This window comes from Otolemur garnettii, unplaced genomic scaffold (genome assembly GCF_000181295.1).
Source record: "Otolemur garnettii isolate 467f Iridium unplaced genomic scaffold, OtoGar3 scaffold00225, whole genome shotgun sequence".
NCBI classification, from domain to species: domain Eukaryota; kingdom Metazoa; phylum Chordata; class Mammalia; order Primates; family Galagidae; genus Otolemur; species Otolemur garnettii.
The window spans coordinates 372,855-380,658 of NW_003852620.1; the positions used below are offsets into that span (position 1 = coordinate 372,855).

The following is a 7,804-nucleotide window of genomic DNA, read 5'->3' on the forward strand; positions in this document are numbered from 1 at the left end:
AAAAAAAAAAAAACAAGACTAAAATCTACAACAAATTTAAATTACTAAATATTAAAAATACAAACTTACAAGTCTTTAAGAAAAAGACAACCTAATTTTTAAAACACTCCAAAAAATGGCCAATAAACATGCAATGATATGCTCACTCATATTAGTATTAAGGGAAATATACATCAAAGCCACAATTAAATGCCACTACTCACCCACCTGAATGGCAAAATATTAAAGTCTTGGCAAAAAACATAGAACTCTTATAAATTACTAATGAGAGAATAAATAGGTACAATTTTACATTGTCTAATAAAGTTGAAGATATGCATAACACACCCAGTAAAGCCACTTGTAATCATATACTCTGAAGAAACTCTTGTGCATGTGTCTAAGAAAACTCATAGTAGCACTGCCAGAAGTGGGAAAGGTATCTGAAAATAATCCAATGTCTGTCCACAAAATAATGGATAAAGTCATTTTTTTACACAGTGAAATACGGCCCAGCCATAAAAACGAATGAACTACAGCCACACACTTCAATGTGGATGACTGTCAGAAACATAATGTCGTAGTCACAAAACAACATACACAATTCCATGCCAAAGTAAAAATACAGTGTGCTTGCTTCAGCAGCATATATACCAAAACTGGAACGGTACAGAGAAGGTTACAAGGAGTAACCTTCAGGAACAATACAGAGAAGCCCCTGAGCAAGGATGACATGCAAAAGTAAAAATACATTATTCAGGGATATATACAAGTACATATCTAGTAAAATTGTCAAGGAAAGTTAGGAATAGGTAAACGCAAAATTCAGGATTGCAGTTAGCTCAGGTTGGGGAAGGGGCTTAGGAGGGCACGTGTGGGCTAACAGCACTGACAATGTTCTGCTTCTCAAGCTGGCTGGTAGAAACGTGTGTTCATTTACTTTTGTTCTTCTGTCTTACGTAAACATTATTTAGTATGTATTTAATGCTCAATACAATAAGTTTTATTTTTATTTTTTTAATACAATGAAGTTAAAATCCCCAGGATAGGCACCTTAAGCCAAAATTAATCACAGCATACACTTAGCTGAGACTTAACTTAATCATACGTAATCCTGCCAACTGCTGGCTGAGGACTGCCCACTAAAGAAATAAGAGTTTGATGGATAGGAAGGAAATGCAGACGTGACATCTTGAGAGCACGGATTCCTAACCACTAGACCACAGGGAGGACATCAGACATGACATTTTGAGCAATGTGTAAGGCATTTCTCAGGAAGTCAGGTCTTGATACAGAGCTTATAATACTTAGAAAGCACTTACACAAGCATTATATCATTTGAGACCTATGTGAGCCCCATTTTCCTTAGAAGAAGCTAAGAATCTCAGAGGTTAAAGGAACGTGTCTGTAAGTGGCAGCATCAGAACTTGAACCTAGAACTTCTAATTCCAGGTCTAGCACACACCTTCCAATGCATAGCACTGCTCAACTTGAGGACAGCATGGAGGCTGCGGCAGGAAAGAGTCCAGAGGAGATGTCGACTCAGGGGAGGAAGAGAGAAGAAAAGATGATCTTAGCCTGCTGCACAGCTTTGCCCAGAACCAAGCCTCACTCAGGCTCCCGCCCAGGCGAGGATTCCCACACCAGCCTGTAGAGTGCTGCTCAGGGCCACTCATTGAGATGCCAACAACTTCCCACAGGCATGAACATGCTGTGAGAGTCCACACTGTCTCGGGTCCATAATGCCTGGCTATTTTTTTGTTGTTGTTGTTGCAGCCATCATTTTTGTTTGGCGGGCCCAGGCTGGATTCAAACCCACCACCTTAGGTGTATGTGGCTGGCACCTTAGCCACTTGAGCCACAGGCGCTGTACCTTAACATCCTTAAAAAAAAAATTGCTCTGCCAGGAACAGTGGCTGAGGTAGAAGGGTCACTTGAGCCCAGGAGTCCCCAATGATGGGAGTTGGAGGGATTGTCCTAATCACAGAATTCACCACAAAAAATTTTAAAAAGCCAGGCATGGTGCCTCACACCTGTAATCCTAGCACTCTGGGAGGTCGAGGCAGATGGACTACTTGAGCTCATGAGTTCGAGACCAGCCTGAGCAAAAGTGAGGCCCCTGTCTCTACTAAAAATACAAAAAACTTGGCTCGGCACCTGTAGCTCAAGCAGCTAACGTACCAGCCACATACATCAGGGCTGGTGGGTTTGAATCCAGCCCAGGCCTGACAAAGAACAATGACAACTACAACCAAAAAATAGCCAAGCATTGTGGCAGGCACCTGTAGTCCCAGCTACTTGGGAGGCTGAGGCAGGAGACTCGCTTGAGCCCAGGAGTTGGAGGTTGCTGTGAGCTGTGACGCCACAGCACGCTACCCAGGGTAACAACAGCTTGAGGCTCTGTCTCAAAAAAACAAAAACAAAAAACTGAGGCAAGAGGATCACTTGAACCCAAGAGTTGGAGGTTGCTTTGAGCTATGATGAGGCCATTGCATGCTACCCAGGGCAACAAACAGCTTGAGACTTTGTCTCCAAAAAAGAAAAAAAATGTTAAAAGATGTGATCCAGATTTTACTCTACAAATAGCCAAGGCAAAGCACTTAACTCTGAGAAACAGATTCTCTCACTGTTGCACACGTCATTAAATTATTAGGATCAGGGAACAGAGGGTGGGTCCCAGGTCTCCAAAGGAATCTTAAAGAAACACAACTCCATCTGTACCCATTTCTCTGAATTTGCAGCTACCAATCCTAGTTTTCATGACTTACTTCAGCCTCTCACTGACTTGGTCTCAGATTTGCCTAAAAACTGACCCTGAAGCTTGCTGGACACAGCTTACAACCCTCGTTGGGCAGAACCTGGCCTAAGGCTCATCCTGCCACCGCTTTTTCTGCTGTAGCAACTAGACATTGGCTTCTCATTCAACCTATTCTCCAGCCTGTGCATGGGCTGGTTTGACTTCTTTATTCTCTGAGTGAAGCCTACTCATATTGGTCTTGCCTATATGGTTGGAGCAAGACATCTCCCTATATTGGATTAAAAATATTCCAACTTTGGGGCAGTGCCCATAGCTCAGTGGGTAGGGCACTGGCCACATACACCAAGTCTGGTGGGTTCAAACCCGGCCCGGGCCTGATAAACAACAATGACAACTGCAACAACAACAAAATCACCAAGCATTGTGGCGGGTGCCAATAATCCCAGCTACTTGGGCGGCTGAGACAAGAGAATTGCTTAAGCCCAAGAGTTTGAGGTTTCTGTGAGTTGTGGTGCCATTGCACTCTACCCAGGGTGACAGCTTGAGACTCTGTCTCAAAAAGAAAAAAAAAAGTATCCCAACTTCCGCCTTTAGAGTTAACACAGTAAATCAGTTAACACAGCTGTCAACACTTTGAAGCCAGTTGCCATGCTCACCCATCCCCTCTGCAGGTCTCCCTCTGGAAAGCTGTGGACCCACCCCACCCCAGAAACACCCAAGAAGAACCTTGACTACTTTGTGGTTTTGTCCCTACTCAATCCAAAAAGGAGTATAGCAGATCCTTGAGTGACCCATCTGTCCCAGCAGTCCTATGATCCTCAGCCTTACCTTTTCTGCTGGGACCCATCTGTCCCAGCAGTCCTATGATCCTCAGCCTTACCTTTTCAACACCAGTGACCTCCCACATCACATCTCAAAGAAATCTGCAGGCTTCTCTGGCCACACAAGCTGCTCTGCCCATCCTCATGTTCCAGGAGCTGCCCTTCACCTCCCTCCTTTAGGTAAGCTACCTTCAGGGTCTCTTAGGAACCTTCAAAGGAAATAGCCTTTGCAAGTCCAAGGTCATTCCTCTTTCCAAGGGAGAGTCCCGAACAGATTCCAAGGTTCCCCTAAGTCCCCTTGTGGGAAAAGAGATGGCAAAGGAGCCTGCCTTCAGTGAGTCAGGGTGAATTTCAACTTTATAGAGCCTCTGTCGCTTTTGAAAAGAGCATATCAATTTAACCTGTAAGTATTTTCCCTTGAAAGTATTTTTGTTTGGGCTTGGGGTGGGGAGGGGGCAGGGGTTGTTTGAGACAGAGTCTCATTCTGTTACCCTGGATAGAGAGCCCTAAGGTCATCACAGCAACCTCAAACTCTTGGGCTCAAGGGATTCTCCTGCCTCAGCCTCCTGAGTAGCTGGGACTACAGGCACCCAACACAATGCCCAACTAATTTTTCTAATTTTAGTAGAAACAGGGTCTCACTTTTGCTCAGGCTCATCTCAAATTCCTGAGCTCCAGGGATCCTCCCATCTCAGCCTCCCAGGTGCAAGGATTACAGGCACGAGTTGCAGCACCTGGCCATTTTCCCTTGAAAGTATATCTCAACATCAACCCCTTCTCTCCACCTCCATTGCTCCCACCTTGTTCAGGCCTCTGGAGTCTGTCATGAATGGCTATGGTCTCCTCCCCTCTCCCATGGCCTCTTTTGCCCACCTCCAACCCATCCTCCACAAAGCAAACAGGTGATCTTTATGAAACACAATCGGCCCAAATCACATCCCATCTAAAAAAACTCTTTAACATCTACCCTTTGATCTTAAATAAAACCCAAATGCCTTGTCCTAACACTCAATGGCCTTTGGTGATTCTGAGGTCATTGATTTTCTAAGAGCAACCCCCCCAGCCCACTGCTATCTCTCACCTACCACCCTCCAGCCACACTGGCCTCCTTTCTGGTGCTGGGACCTCTACACAGCTTTTTCCTCTGGAGAGTTAATTGCTTTTTCCCCAGTTCTGCCTGTGATGAGTTCAGCTCATTCTTCAAGTATCAGACAAAGTCTTCCCTGACCACCCTATTTACATAGGGTCCTCTCACCCAACATTTTCTATCTCAACATCCATTTGTTTCACGTATAACATTTCAAAGTTAAAACTAATTCTTCCTCTTCCCACTTCACTGTAAGCTTCCTAAGTACAGGAACTTATTTTAGGTCTGGAACAAAGTTGGTGTTCAATAAATGCTTAATGAATGGTGGGACATAATGCTGCACATATATTCATTAATTCAGTTACTGTTATTTCATCATCCTCTTGCTACCTACCGACAGGACAAGGTTTACCTTTGTTTGTATTTCTCTACCACTATTTACTTTATCCCTTAGGGTCCTATTCTCTCAAGGCATATTACAAAGTTTTAACAATTGAGTGAAATTATTCTTAGCTTGTCCCCTAGAGAACAGAGTTGGCTTGTAATTGTACTTCTGCCTTAATTACCTGAACAACTTGGGGAGGAAATCTAAAATTAGGATCCTGTGAGCTTCTCAGACTGAAAGGCCTTTTCCCTGCCAGCAGAATAATCATCAGATGACTGGAGGCAAGAGCCCAAGGAGTACAGAGGGGCTCTCTTCCCTCACCCCTTCACTGGAGGGAGGGAAAGAAACTTGGCCATTGAGAAGGAACACTGAGACACCAATCTGGATCCTCTCCCTAAACACATTTCTGAATCCTGACTCCATGAATAACTTCAGCTCAAAATTTCCCTCTGGGTGAAGTGTCCCTTCCTCTAGAGGTCCATGTGGGATCTTTGGTAGAAAACAACCTATGATCCTCAGAAATAGACACTATACTCAGTGCAGGTTTGGTTGGTTTTGAGACAAGGTCTCTGTTGCCTGGGTAGAGTGCAGTGGCATCATCATAGCTGTGTCCTTGGGGGCTCCCTGAGAAGACCTCTGTTCTCTTAGATCTCACTTTTCCTGGGTATCCTCTCTCAGTTGGGAGGTGTAATTTCAAACTCCACCTCCGCAGACAGCACTGACCAGCATCAAAATGGTGATGCTGGGAGCCAGGTTATCTATCATTTCCTATAATGGCCCCATAATCAGTCAAGCAACAATTATTTATGGAGCACTTGCCATATGCCTAATATTCATTCACTCATTAGTTCAAAAAAATTGGATGTTGCCAGGATCAGCAGTAGGTGCTAAAGTGCAAAAATAATTAAAACGTGGTCTCTACTCTCAAATAGCTCATTTTCACAAAAAGACCATCAATACATACAAGGGAAGTACAATCTGAGCTAAATCACATGGTCCTAGCAATCCACATCCGTAGACAGTAGAGCTCAGAATTGACTGAAGTTGTATAAAAACAAAAGACAAAACCAAAAAATTTCTTAAAGGGAGTGCCTGAATTGAGCCAGGAAAGAGAAGTAAATAATAGATGAGCTAAAGAAAGGAGGGAAGGCACCCCTGCCTGTGGGAACAGCTTTGGCAAAGGCCAGAGGCTGAAATAGGCTCCAAGTGCTTTGGGAACAGTGAGGAAATGGAAAGGACAAAGCCGGCTCTTCATTAGCTCCACAAACCAGTTTCTAAAGGCGTGGTAAAATTTTGTTCAGCTATTGTGTGTGAGTTATGAGTCTTTAAATTGTGGTGGCTTATAATTAAACCATTGTGTCTAGTCATTGTTAGATAGCTGCTGAGAAAAACCAGTTACCCCATGCTAATGTATAACTTCTTTGTTTTATGCAAAATAGTCGGATCCAGTCCAAAAGAGAGCCTCTATTCAAGTGGTAATGAATCCCTCCCTCTGGTTGGACCAGAGAAACTGGAGGGCTTTAAGGCCACAGGCAGGAAGAAGAGAAAGGGTTTCCGAAGAGTCAAACTGAAAGGAAAGATAAAACACCAGGAAATACTTTTGTCTACAAAATAAAAGTTGGAACAGATAAAGAAAAATTTAAGAATGAGTAAGGGAAACCCAGAAATATATGTTATTCATTTTTTTAAATTTAAAATTTAGTCAAAGAAAAAAAATATATAGTCAAAGACAAAATATTTGACACTAATGGTTGGTCAATTGCCAATGTTGTTCATTTTGGTCATCTGACCAAAAAGGGTTAAGAGTCTCTGCCCACATAGCACAGTGGTTATGGCGCCGGCCACACGCACCAAGGCTGGTGGGTTCGAACCCGGCCTAGGACAGCTAAACAACAATGACAATGCAACCAAGAAATAGCTGGGGGTTGTGATGGGTGCCTGCAGTCCCAGCTACTTGGGAGGCTGAGGGAAGAGAATTACCAAGAGTTGGAGATTGCTGTGAGCTGTGATGCCAGATCACTCAACTGAGAGTGACATAGTGAGACTCTGTCTCAAAAAAAAAGAGGAAGAGAAGCCTGAGGAGTAATGAGTGATGGGTCAGAGATAAACAGGATGGGAATTCAGTGTTCTCTATTCCTAAATTGGAGGATCTCCTAGTGAAAGGTTTAAGGGTAGAGACAGGGAGAGGGTTCACAAGAAGGAGAAGAGGCCAGTCCAGGGCTAGGCTTCCTTAGAGTAAAGAGCTGAGTGGAATCTAACCAGGAATCAGCTCCCTCCCACACAGTTGCCAGAGGCTTTTATTAGCTTTATCAATATACCTGGAATGGGGGGAGGGAACAGGAGTCATTCTCCTCTGATTGATATTTGTGTCAGGGTTGCCAGCGGCTGAGGGCTCAACTCTAGTGCCCCCCAAGGTATGGGCATATTCCTAATGCCCACCAGGATATGGGTAGGATACTTCCCAGGAACTCTGGCCTTGAAGCACTCCAACAGTCCAGGAAGGAAGGTTGCTGGCTTCTGACCTGTGTTTCTTTTTTTTCCTTTTTCTGACACAGTCTCACTTTGTCACTCCCTATAAAGTGTGGTACTGTCATAGCTCACAGCAACTTCAGACTCTTGGGCTCAAGCAATACTCTTGCCTCAGCCTCCCCAGTAGATGGGACTACAGGCACCTGCCACAACATCCAGCTATTTTTTAGAGATGGGTGGGGGGAGTGTAGTGGAGGGTGGTCTCACACTAGCTCAGACTGGTCTCAAACCTGTGAGCTCAGGCC

General features: G+C 44.2%; 1 pseudogene; it reads left to right on the forward strand.

The window, feature by feature from the left end:
• Positions 1–608: 608 nt before the first annotated feature.
• Positions 609–736, forward strand: LOC111722260 (annotated as a pseudogene).
• The last annotated feature ends 7,068 nt before the right edge of the window (positions 737–7,804 follow it).